Source organism: Cherax quadricarinatus, unplaced genomic scaffold (assembly GCF_038502225.1).
Source record: "Cherax quadricarinatus isolate ZL_2023a unplaced genomic scaffold, ASM3850222v1 Contig442, whole genome shotgun sequence".
Taxonomy (NCBI): Eukaryota; Metazoa; Arthropoda; class Malacostraca; order Decapoda; family Parastacidae; genus Cherax; species Cherax quadricarinatus.
This window is the reverse complement of record NW_027195468.1, coordinates 167,371-181,315: the sequence shown is the minus strand read 5'-3', so window position 1 is coordinate 181,315 and position 13,945 is coordinate 167,371.

The window sequence follows — 13,945 nt, the reverse complement described above, 5'->3', positions numbered from 1 at the left end:
GCATTGGGTGATGTGCGTTGAAATCTCCACCCACAATAATACACTCAGTGCGTGCTAGTGCGAGGAGTTCTGCAATGTCGAGGGTGTGTCTTGGGTTCTTGTAGATGTTATAGATAGTAATGGGCGCCCCAGGTATGTGCACAAGGATGGCCTGTACCTCGACATCCTCCCCACAGTCCACAGGGTTGGCTATAACCTCGTGAGGTATTGTATTGGATACAAATACAGCTGTACCTCTGCAGTGAATGCCCGGGTCCATGTGCCGAAAATACCCAGCAAAACTGGGTAGTCTTGGGCACATAGTCGGGACAGTCAGAGTTTCTTGTAGCAAGACGATGTCAACCCGATCCCGAGTTACTGCCTCCAGCAAGAGGTGCTGTTTGCCCCTCAGGCCCTGAATGTTCCATTGTAGGACCTTGAGGGTGTGATTTGGTACCGAGGTTATTCCATCGCTGTTGTTTCCTGAGCTGGAGACTGAGTCCTGCCCGCTCTGAGAACCTGCAAATTCATGGCATCCACTGTCTCCTCTTCGGTCAGAAAGCACACACTCAGGAGAGTACTGACCATCTGCCGGAATGCGCTCTGTTGTTCCGTGGAGTTGATTGTGTTGCAAATAAGATCCGTGAACACCTTGATGAGTGCTACGAGATCCTCCCTGGTGAGGGCCTGCTTTGGAGATGGGTTCGAAACAGTGGATATTATCTGGGCTGCTGTGGTCTGTAGGGACTGCTGAGGGTTGGATTTCTTTATTGTATGCACCGTAGTCTGTTGCTGTATACCAGGTTGAGTAGCCGGGATCTGCTGGTGAGGTGCCAGTTGAGTCTGCAAAGCGCCTGTGCTGGGTAAGGAGTGCCTGCGTTGTCGTGCTATGGCCGGTGGGGGCTCGTTTAGTGCAGCCTGCTGATCGCATTGACCCGATGCACCCTGTTGACGCCTCCTGCTCCTCTTGTTTCTGTTTCTTCGTTGAGGTAGGGGTGCAGGAGGTTCCTGACCTTGACGCCTGGTTGAGGCTTCTAGGGTTGGGAATTCCTGGGCATTGACTTGGTTTAGCTGCTGAGAGATCTGCGGTATGGCAGGGTTCTCTGCACCCATCGTTTGATGATCCGTCGTAGCCTGTTGCCGAGTTTTTGGCGTCTTCCAGACTTCTTGAATTCTGGCGAGCCTCTCGGGGCATCGAGGATTCCAGGCATGGTGTTTCTGCCTGCAGTTCGGGCATTGTGGAGTGGGTGGCGATGCATTTTTCAGCTTGGTGATGCATTCCTCGGTAGGGTGGTGCTGGCTGCAGACACCGCAGATTACTCTGTTTGGACAGAGTGCACCCAGGTGTCCATAACGCTGATACTTGAAACAGCGAACTGGTTCTGCTGTGAAGGTCCTGACATCGTACCTGCCCCAAGAACCGAGGTCCAGCTGGGATGGCAGTGGTCCTACATGCTGAATGAGAACCTGTCGGGTTGGTGCGTTGCCTGCCGTCTTTGCCTTGAGACGTTGAGCTGACACCACACTGGGGTGAGCTGCTACTGCCTCGATGGGCATCATCAGCGGGTATCGCATCACTACACCCTTGGTGATCTTCTGCCGAGAGTCCAGTTCCTCCAGGGTGAATGAGAGATCTGTCTCCATGACTCTCTTCAAGGTGGTATACATTTCCTTGTTGAGAGGAGTCAATATTGGTTCTCCCCTCAAGTTGAACCATATCTTGAACTTCAGGTTGTGTCGTGATTCCAGGTATGAAACAACCCCATAGTGGGTTCTGTGGTCCCCATAAGACTTCACCTTGAATTTGCCAGGTCGGTTGAGCTGGTTTGCCTGCTCCTTGGACGGACGGTGTTTCTTCTTCTTGTCCACAGTGTTCCATCCCTCTTGGTTTTCGGGGGGTGCGGTGTTTATTTCCGCACCTGTTTCTATTGTCGCTGGCTCCATGGTTGGGACTGTCAGATCTGCTACAATGTGAGCAGGATCTTCCTCTTCCTCTCACAACTTCTTCGCTAGAATTTCGCCCCACATTTCCAAATCTGAGTCCTCCGTCGTGTTCATGGAGCATCGTGGCCTCTTCTTTTCGGCAGAAGCCATGTGCCTATCTTGTGATAAGGTAGTGAACAGAACTTGGTTGCTTATGTTCTAACATAGAGGTAGAAAGACATTATATATATAGGCGGAGAGTGAGGTGTGACGCACGTGACCTGAGGAATGTCATAAGAACATAAGAATGGAGGAACACTGTAGAAGGCCTACTGGCCCATGCGAGGCAGGTCCTTATCAAAACAACCTCTACCTATGATAAGGACAGGTAGACGATGAAATCATGTGACTCCTGTGTTGTTGGGTTGGTGGTGCTTAAGTATCATGTATGCCAATGTTTTTGAAATTTTGTAGTTTCCAGTGTTACGTTCTATATTGTCGGTGACGGCGATTAGTGAGGCTTCTAGGCACCGTCGGCGTCTGAGGTCTGGTTCGGTGAGAACGAGTTGTGCCTTATTCCAGTTCATCAAATGTCCCGTGGAGTCTCTGTGGAGGACACAGGCATTTATTTATTTATTTATTTTATTTATTTATTACAATTTGTGCACACATACAGAGGTACAAAAAAAAAAAATACAGATAAGAGCAGTATGCCAAAGCCACTTATACTATGCATAGCATTACGGGCTGGCTTAAAATTAACTTAATCTTAACTAAGCAATGATGAAATCAGTGATAAAACATTAATGTAAACAGATAACTATAAAGCACAAGTGAGTATTACAAAGACAGGTCATATGGTTGCATTCAGTCATATGAAGGATTCTGTTAGGTAGTGTATTTAAAAAGTAATAAAGTTAGATTCGGTTTTAGGTTTAACATTTATGTGATATAATTGTGAGAAACATTTAAGATATACAATTTATAAGGTTCATTTATTCAGTATTTATTTGGTTTTGGGTGAGTAAGTGATCTTTGAGTAGAGACTTGAATTTATAAACAGGTAGTGTTTCTTTTATATTTACAGGTAATGAATTCCAGATTTTAGGGCCTTTTATGTGCATTGAGTTTTTGCATAGTGTGAGATGGACACGAGGAACATCAAAGAGTGATCTGTGCCTTGTGTTATGGTCATGTGTTCTGTTGAGGTTGGCAAGGAGATGTTTGAGGGGAGGGTTAATATCAGAGTTAAGTGTTCTATGTATGTAATAGGTGCAGTAATAAGTATGGATGTTTTGTATGGTGAGTAGGTTTAGTGTATTGAATATTGGTGGAGTGTGCTGCCTGTAGTGAGAATTTGTTATCATTCTAACTGCAGCATACCTTACACCATCTCTGTTAGAGGCATTTCGATGCTCATTCAGGCGGACTGCAAGATCTCTGCCTGTCTCGCCTACATATTTCTTGGGACAGAACCCACAGGGGATAGTGTAGACGCCTACTGTAGAAGTTAGAGGTGTGGGGCTACGTTTCGTAGTGAGGTCTTTGATAGATGATGTGTTTATGGTGGAAACGTTGATGTTACTCATAGCAAGTGCCCAGCGAGTATTCGTGGCAACATCACCACATGGGAGTACTATGAACTGCTTAGGGGGCTGTTCCATGGGCGGTTTGTTGAGGATAGCTTGTGCCTCGAGTCTGCAATCTCGGATGAAGAAAGATGGGAACTGAAGACGTGTAAAGGCTTGTGTTATGTAAGTGCATTCTTCTTCTAGAAAACAAGGGCTGGTGATGCGAAGAGCTCTCAAGAAGAAGCCAATGAGGACTTTTCTCTTAGTGCGGGTGTCTTGGTGTGAATAAAAATGTATAAGATCGTCCTTGTTGGTAGGTTTTCTATACACTTTGAAGAGAAGTTTGTCACTGTCGGGAGATCTGCACAGTAGAACGTCGAGGAAAGGAAGTTTGCCATCATTTTCGAGTTCAAGTGTAAACTTTATTGATTGTTCAACTGCATTGATCTTGTTGAGAAGGGCCTGGATATTGAGATGTCTAAGATAGAAAACCAATACATCATCAACGTATCTTAGCCAGGTAACGGTGTTGGGAATGAGGGTGCTGAATTTCTGTCTCCAGGTTTTCCATGAAGAGGTTGGCAAGCACAGCACTGAGCGGGCTGCCCATTGCCATCCCAAAGCACTGTTTGTAACAGTTGTCCTGATACTTGAAGTTGAAATTAACACAAAGTTCCACTAGATTGATGAAATCTAGAAGACGTAGAGGGAGGTCGTGGTCTTCAGTGAGCCTCTGTCTCAGAATGTTGATTGCAGCGTCAGTAGGAACGTTGGTAAAGAGGGCTGTGACATCGAAGGAAGCCATGCTTTTGTTTTTGACATTCAGGTTGGAAATTCGGGAGAGAAGGTCACCTGAGTGTTTGAGGTGGGCTTGACTGATGGTGCCCAGAAGCGCTGAAAGGTATTTGGCAAGGTGACCGGCTAGTCTGTGTGGTGCACTCCCTATGCCCGAAGTGATAGGCCGTAGTGGGATGCCAGGTTTGTGTGTCTTAGGAAGGCCATACAGGCGTGCTTGTTTCGGTTGACCTGGTAAAAGTTTAAGTAGTTTTTTGCCTTGTTCAGATTTTCGTAAGATGCTACGAGCCTTTTGAAGAAAAGTCTGGGTTCTTTGTAGTAGCACTGATTCTGATACAGGCTGGTATGTGTTGGCATCGTTGAGAAGATTTAAAACTTTATTGTTGTAGTCGACAGTGTTAACACCACACCACCTCCTTTGTCAGTGGTTGTAATGACGATATCATCGTTGTTGGCCAAGTCCCTGAGTGCTTGGATGTATCTTCTGGGAATGACCGGTCTTGAAGGCTCAGTAACTGCAGCAGTGATAATTCCTTGAACAAAGCCTTTTTGAAACTCGGAGCCTCCAAAAGGTTGGTTCTTGGTTACCATATCCACCAGATAATGTTTCTTGTTGATGCCGGTAGTAAACTTGAGCCCCAGGCTGAGGGCTTCTGTCTCGGTGACGGTTAGTGTATATGAAGATAAGTTATTTATGATTTCTGGTCGTCCCATTTCGCTCCATTTGCTGTGGGAACACAGGTCTTGTAGTTTTCGTGATAGCTTCAATTTCTGTTCGATGTTGGCAGTGGTAATTTGGCTGAGTATATATTCTGCAGTTCTTCTGTCAGGAGTAGGAAGTGAAGCACGAATCTGAGAGGCACATAATGAGGCCTCCTTCTGAGCATGTCACAGTTCATCATAGCTTTCTCTAAGGTAGGCGTAAACAGCAGGAGAGAAAGGGTGTCTAGATGTGGTCAGTTGTCGAGGAGTGGACCGTGGTACCACCATCTCGGCAAGACAGTCTTCTAGGAAGAGTAGGAGAGAAAGGTATTCTCTGTATGCTATGTCCATAGTGTATTGCAGTGTCAGACAAGGTGGTATAAACCTTGGTAATAAATACCGACAAGTTGGTTTAGAAAGACACATAAGCAAACACTGACGTATTTATTAGAAAACGTTTCGGTCCTGGGACCTTGATCACTTCTAACATACAAAGGTAGAAAGACATTATATATATAGGCAGTTGAACCATCAATAAAGTTTACACTTGAACTCGAAAATGATGGCAAACTTCCTTTCCTCGACGTTCTACTGTACAAATCTCCCGACAGTGACAAACTTCTCTTCAAAGTGTATAGAAAACCTACCAACAAGGACCATCTTATACACTTTTATTCACACCAAGACACCCGCACTAAGAGAGGAGTCCTCATTGGCTTCTTCTTGAGAGCTCTTCGCATCTCCAGCCCTTGTTTTCTAGAAGAAGAATGCACTTACATAACACAAGCCTTTACACGTCTTCAGTTCCCATCTTTCTTCATCCGAGATTGCAGACTCAAGGCACAAGCTATCCTCAACAAACCGCCCATGGAACAGCCCCCTAAGCAGTTCATAGTACTCCCATGTGGTGATGTTGCCACGAATACTCAGTGGGCACTTGCTATGAGTAACATCAACGTTTCCACCATAGACACATCTATCAAAGACCTCACTACTGAAACGTGGTATGATTTAAAGAGTAGGGATATGACTGCTGAGTGTAATATTCAGGGATTTAAGTTGTTCAATGTGGATAGATCTAATGGGAAGGGGGGAGGAGTTGCATTATATGTTCGAGAAAATATTAATTGTTGCATAAAAACAGGTATAAAAATAGATGGAGCAGTAACAGAATCTGTTTGGGTAGAATTCGTAGAGGGTCAAGAAAAACTAATTCTAGGTGTAATATACCGACCTCCAGGCTTGGATCACGATAGAGGGAGACTTCTTTGGGACGAAATTGTTAGGTCTTCTAGACACAATAACATAGTCATAGTAGGGGACTTTAACTTCAGTCAAATTGACTGGAATTCTTTGACATGTAATCTAGAGTCCAGTGACTTTATGGAAACAGTTCAGGACTGTTTTCTGAAGCAGAGCATAACAGAGCCTACCAGGGGTAATAATTTGCTAGACCTAGTCTTGTCAAATAAGGAAACACTCGTGAATAATCTGGAGATCACTGAAGAGCTTGGCGCAAGTGATCACAAATCCATCACTTTTAGCATTAACTGGGAATGCAAGAATAATGATAATACAGTAAAAATCCCTGATTTTCGTTCTGCCGATTATAATGGACTTAGGGAACACCTGTCTAATCTTGATTGGGGTTATCTAGCTAATGATTTTATTAACGATGATCATACTTATGATTATGAAGGGATCTGCTTTTATGATTGTTTTCTTAATAATGTACACCGTGCCCAGAGTATATACATTCCCCAGAGAGAAATTAGGTCTAATAATAACGATCCCAAATGGGTTAACAGGAGGCTAAAGCTTCTATTAGGGGAGAAAAGGGGAATTTATTGGGGAATTTATGTGACTTGAAAAAGCCCACTGTGTGGGCGAAACGTAGTCAATAAAGGATCACATTATACTGCATATGTGTTTATATTTCCAGGAGAGGTTAACCTTACTGACCAATATGTTCAGCTTAAAAGAGAAGTAAAAAAGGGGATTAGAAAGGCTAAACGTGACTATGAAATTAGAGTTGCTAATGAATCAAAGACTAATCCAAAGGGGTTCTTTCAAGTGTATAGGACGAAGGTGAAGGAAAAAGTAGGACCTCTGAAATCTGGGAATGGACAGCTGACGGATAATGAACTGGAAATGTGTTCCTTATTTAATGACTATTTTTTGTCAGTTTTTACACAGGAAGATGTAAATGAGATTCCAGTAATTAACAATTATTTAGTTCCTGATGAATTTAAGTTAACTAATATTACTGTCACGAGGGACATGGTTATTAAACAGATAGACAAACTGAAACAAAATAAGTCCCCGGGACCCGATGAGTTGTTTTCAAGGGTACTTAAGGAATGCAAGATGGAGCTTAGTCAGCCATTAACGAGTGTATTCAATGCGTCCATCCTTACCAGTGTTGTGCCAGAGATGTGGAAGATGGCTAATGTGGTTCCTATATTCAAATCAGGGGATAAGTCCACTCTTTCAAATTACCGTCCAATAAGCCTGACATCTATAGTGGGCAAGTTATTAGAATCAATTATAGCTGACATTATCAGAAGTCACCTTGAAGAGCATAACTTGATAAATGAATCTCAGCATGGATTCACGAGAGGTCGTTCCTGCCTGACAAACTTACTGACGTTCTTCAATAGAACATTTGAGGCAGTTGACAGTGACAAGGAATATGATATTGTTTATTTGGATTTTAGTAAAGCCTTCGACAGAGTACCTCACAGGAGACTCTTAAGAAAAGTGGCAGCTCATGGTATAGGAGGTAAAGTTCTAGCATGGATTGAGGCATGGCTTACCAATAGAAAGCAGAGAGTTACCATTAATGGAGTGAAATCTGAATGGGGATTAGTCACTAGTGGCATTCCACAAGGATCAGTTTTAGGCCCTCTCTTGTTCATAATTTACATTAATGACCTTGATGAAGGGATTACTAGTGACATGAGTAAGTTTGCTGATGATACAAAGATAGGCCGTATAATTCACTCTGAGGAGGATATCAATGAACTCCAGGACGATTTGAACAAATTAATGTCTTGGTCTGAGAAATGGCAGATGAAGTTTAATGTGGATAAGTGTAAGGTACTTGCCCTTGGTAATGAAAATAACCCTCGAAGCTATAATCTAGGTGAAGTAGAGCTTGGTCATACAGAATGTGAAAAAGACTTGGGAGTCATGGTAAGCAGAAATCTAAAGCCAAGACAGCAGTGCCTCAGTGTGCGCAACAAGGCCAACAGATTACTTGGATTTATCTCAAGAAGTATAAGTAACAGAAGTCCAAAAGTTATTTTACAGCTCTATACATCACTAGTGAGGCCTCATTTAGATTATGCTGCTCAGTTTTGGTCCCCTTACTACAGGATGGACAGACTCATTAGAGAACATACAGAGAAGAATGACTAAAATGATTTACTGTGTAAGGAACCTCCCATATGAAGATAGACTTAAAGCCTTAAATCTCCACTCTCTGGAGAGGCGTAGAATGAGGGGAGATATCATTGAAGTGTATAAGTGGATGACGGGCATAAACAAGGGAGACATTAATAAAGTACTGAGGGTGTCGAACCAGGTAAGAACCAGGAATAATGGATTTAAGTTGGATAAATTTAGATTTAGAAAGGACATAGGTAAGTACTGGTTTTCTAACAGAGTTGTAGATGCGTGGAACAGTCTTCCCAGTGGGGTGATAGAGGCTAGGACCTTGGGTAGCTTTAAGAAGAGACTGGACAAATATATGAGTGGGAGGGGCTGGGTTTGATTGGTGTCAAGGGGTATGGGAGTTATTTCTTGAGTAGCTTTAGGTAGATGTCGTTTTGATAAGGACCTGCCTCGTATGGGCCAGTAGGCCTTCTGCAGTGTCCCTACATTCTTATGTTATGTTCTTATATCCACTCTTTCGAACCCAACTCCAAAGCAGGCCCTCACCAGGGAGGATCTCGTAGCACTCATCAAGGTGTTCACGGATCTTATTTGCAACACAATCAACTCCACGGAACAACAGAGCGCATTCCGGCAGATGGTCAGTATGCTCCTGAGAGTGTGCTTTCTATAAATAACAAAAAGGCACAATACCGTGACTGGAACGATACACAAATAACCCGCACATAAAAGACAGAAGCTTACGACGACGTTTCGGTCCGACTTGGACCATTGACAAAGTCACACTAACTGAGGAGGAGCAGGACGGCTATATATAGGCAGGAAGAGGTGGAGGTAGTAGTAGTGGTAGTAGTAGTGGTAGTAGTAGTAGTAGTACAAGAATTGTATATAATACCGACAGGATGAAATGACACATGCACAACACCCGGGCATCCCCACCGTAGACGTTTCGCCATCCAGCCAGCCACTGGATGGCGAAACGTCCACAACAAAGACAACCAGACGCCGCACATGTGTCTAATTTCATCAGTAGATGTAGTAGAAGAAGAAGAGGTAGTAGTAGTGGTAGTGGTAGAAGTGGGAAATAAGGAAGACGAGCCAGTCAAATACAAAGGAAGGGGAGCACTGCAAGAGAGCTAGAAACCCACAGAGGGAGAGCAAGCGCACCGAGGTGCGTGAAAGGGGAAGTGGTGAAATAAAATAAAGAAGGAACAGAAACACGAGACAGGAGAGAGAAAGACAACCCAGAGGAGAAAAGGAGAGAGGAAAGGGGAAGAGGAAGAAGAAGAAGAAGAAGAAGAAGAAAAAATGAGGAATCAGGTTAAGTCACGGGTGTTCTGAAGTTTGGAGCATTTTACAATGTAGTGGGAGAGGAAGGCATCTACAGAGACGAAGCCATTAAGTTTAAAGCTGAATGGGAATCTAATTCCTTACTTCCTTTCCTTGATGTCCATGTCCACCGCTCAGATACGGGTTTTTCCTTTTCCGTTTACCGTAAACCTATGCACAGTGGCATGTACATTCACTACTTTTCCTATCATGCTTCCCCTGTCAAGAAAAGTGTTCTTATCTCCCTCTTTCTCCGTGCCCTCCGCATCTGTGATCCTCAGTTCCTTCCAGCAGAAATTTCCACTCTTTATAATTCGTTCTCCCGTCTTGGCTACCCTTCCCATTTCATAGACTCTGCCCTCTCACGTGCTAAACACAATTTCTTCTCTCCCAAACTCTCTACTCATGGGAACTCTTCTATCCTCTGCCTTCCCTACATTTCCGGTCTTTCTAATCTCAACAATTCTCTCCATCCCTTAGACATCAAGCTTACCTTCCGCCAGACTAACACTCTTCGCACTAATCTCGTTCATACCTCTCCTCCCTCTACAGATGTTCCTGGTGTCTACTCTATTTCTTGCTCCTCCTGTCCTCTTCAATACTTTGGAGAAACTGGTCGATCTCTTTCTGACAGACTTAGGGAGCACAAAAATAGTGTTAGGCTTGCCGACACTAACAATGCTCTTTTCTGTCATGTCAGAGATCATAGCCATCCTATTGACTGGTCTTCTGCTAAAACTGTCTTCCCTACTTCCAACTCGAACAGTCGCCGTTTAGTTGAATCCTCTCTTATACACAACTTTCCTTGTATGAACCTTAGCCCTGGCTTCGTCTCTGTAGATGCCTTCCTCTCCCACTACATTGTAAAATGCTCCAAACTTCAGAACACCCGTGACTTAACCTGATTCCTCATTTTTTCTTCTTCTTCTTTTTCTTCTTCCTCTTCCCCTTTCCTCTCTCCTTTTCTCCTCTGGGTTGTCTTTCTCTCTCCTGTCTCGTGTTTCTGTTCCTTCTTTATTTTATTTCACCACTTCCCCTTTCACGCACCTCGGTGTGCTTGCTCTCCCTCTGTGGGTTTCTAGCTCTCTTGCAGTGCTCCCCTTCCTTTGTATTTGACTGGCTCGTCTTCCTTATTTCCCACTTCTACCACTACCACTACTACTACCTCTTCTTCTTCTACTACATCTACTGATGAAATTAGACACATGTGCGGCGTCTGGTTGTCTTTGTTGTGGACGTTTCGCCATCCAGTGGCTGGCTGGATGGCGAAACGTCTACGGTGGGGATGCCCGGGTGTTGTGCATGTGTCATTTCATCCTGTCGGTATTATATACAATTCTTGTACTACTACTACTACTACTACTACCACTACTACTACCTCCACCTCTTCCTGCCTATATATAGCCGTCCTGCTCCTCCTCAGTTAGTGTGACTTTGTCAATGGTCCAAGTCGGACCGAAACGTCGTCGTAAGCTTCTGTCTTTTATGTGCGGGTTATTTGTGTATAGTGTGCTTTCTGACCGAAGAGGAGACAGTGGATGCCATGAATTTGCAGGTTCTCAGAGCGGGCAGGACTCAGTCTCCAGCTCAGGAAACAACATCGATGGAATAACCTCGGTACCAATTCACACCCTCAAGGTCCTACAGTGGAACATTCAGGGCCTGAGGGGCAAACAGCACCTCTTGCTGGAGGCAGTAATTCGGGATCGGGTTGATATCGTCTTGCTACAAGAGACTCTGACTGTCCCGACTATGTGCCCAAGACTACCCGGTTTTGCTGGGTATTTTCGGCACATGGACCCGGGCGTTCACTGCAGAGGCACAGCTGTATTTGTATCCAATACAATACCTCACGAGGTTATAGCCAACCCTGTGGACTGTGGGGAGGATGTCAAGGTACAGGCCATCCTTGTGCACATACCTGGGGCGCCCATTACCATCTATAACATCTACAAGAACCCAAGACACACCCTTGACATTGCAGAGCTCCTCACACTAGCACGCACTGAGTGTATTATTGTGGGTGGAGATTTCAATGCACATCACCCAATGCTGCACTCTCACTCAGCAACCAATGCTGCTGGCAGACACATAGCAATGCTCCTACACGATATTCCAGAGGTAAAGTTGCTAAACAATGGAGACCCCACACACCTGTTGGGTGGCTGCCTCGACCTTACCTTCGGGTCAAGACAACTCGCAGCAGGAGCCACATGGGAAACTCATCCTCACCTTGTCAGTGACCACTTTGCAGTGATCACCACCTTCAACATCAACAGGCCTCCCACAGTTGTGCTGCCTCCTAGATGGGATGTAAAGAGGGCCAAATGGAAGGTGTTCCAGGATTATCTTCATGACTGGTGGTCCACATACTCTCTATCTGAAGACTGTGATAAAGCTGAACAGGAGCTAATCACTGTTCTCATCCAGGCAGCAGAGTGCGCAATTCCAAAGAAGTCCGCAGGACGCACTCACAAAAGAGACTGGTGGTTCTACAACGACGAGGTGCGGGAGCAGAACCACCGCATCAACTCTTTTAGGAAGCTATACAGACGTAACCCTACGGCAGAGAACAGGAATACTCTGAGAGCCATTGTGCAGCATGCCCGCAGTCTCTCTCTCAGAGTAAAAACTGAGAAATGGCTGGAGTGGTGCTCAACATTCGGGCATCACACCACCTTATCTGAGATATGGGGCAAGCTCAACATAGCAAATGGCAAGAACAAGCCGAGGCCACCAGCACACCCGAACCCATCCCGGAAGCTGAGAAACTAGTGGAGCTTTTCACTTCCAGGGGAGCATCCACTCAGCTCCCACAGGACATCCGGAATATACAGACGGATCTTCTGCCACAGCGCCAGCTAACGATACAAGCTGCATGTGAGTCGGAAGATGTGACTGATGAAGACCTCACGGACTTGGAACTCCGACGTGCCATTAAGAACACAGGTGACACTGCCCCGGGCATCGATGGTGTTACATACTCCATGATTGCACGAGCTGGGCAGAGTTGATGGGAGGCCATACTAGACGTCATTAACAAGTCGTGGAGGGCCAGGACACTCCCAGCAGCTTGGAAGAAAGCTACCATCGTACCAATTCCAAAGCCCAAGGACCCAGGCAGTATGAGACCCATATCGCTGACCAGCTGCTTAGCCAAGACTGCTGAGAGGATGGTGTTAAACCGCCTCCTATGGAAACTTGGACCCTCTCATCATCACATATTTGGCTTCATCAAAGGAGTGGGAACAGCAGAGTGCATAACCACTCTACTAAGCCAGATTGCTGACAGTAACAAAAAACCTAGTATTGTCGTCTACCTCGTCCTTGAAAAGGCATTTGAGCTAGCCAGCCCCACAGCAATTCTGGCAATACTAGCTCGGAAGGGAATCAAAGGACGCCTCCTGGCCTGGATAGAGTCCTACCTTAGGGGCAGGCAGGCCTGTGTCAGCTTTCAGGGACACTACTCTTCCTTTAAATCCCTGGAAAACGGTATGCCACAAGGTGTGGTGCTCAGTCCTACCCTGTTTAACATCCTTATGCAGGAACTTGTGAGCCTTCCCTTTCATAGTGGTACACAGCTCCTCAGCTATGCTGATGATCTTGCACTCGTAGTGAATGGGAAAGGCAATTTAGAACGACAGGCTCAGAGAGCTTTGGACCTAATTACACAGTCTTGCAAGGAACTAGGCCTCAAGATCTCGGCCGAGAAATCTCTTGCAATGATGTTCAAGGGACCAGATCCTGTGAATAGATTACGTATTCAGGATATAGAACTTGAGTGGACAGGCTCCTACCTGTACTTGGGAATCTACATTGATAAAAAGCTGACCTTTCAGAAACAAGCCGAGTATGTCAGGTCACGTGCTCTACTCAGACTCAACGCCATGAGAGCCATGACGAGGCACCGTGCAGGGGCAAGCAAAGATGTACTTCGCTTGTATTATATACAAGCTATACGCTCGCTCATTGACTACGGTGCACCGGCGTTAGCTCATCTCTTCCCGCAGAGCAGGCAAAGAGTGGAGGTCGTACAAAATCAGGCGATAAGAACTATGCTTGGGGCCCCCATCTGGACCAACACAGTATGTCTCAGATCTGAGGCCCGGCTTCCTTCCTTGACTGACAGAGTAAGATACCTAAACGCCTGCAAAGTGGCCACGATTCTGCACAGGCCGCAAGGTACCCCACTAAGGAGACTGATATTCACAACCATGGCACAAGATCCCACACTCTTCACGGACTACTCC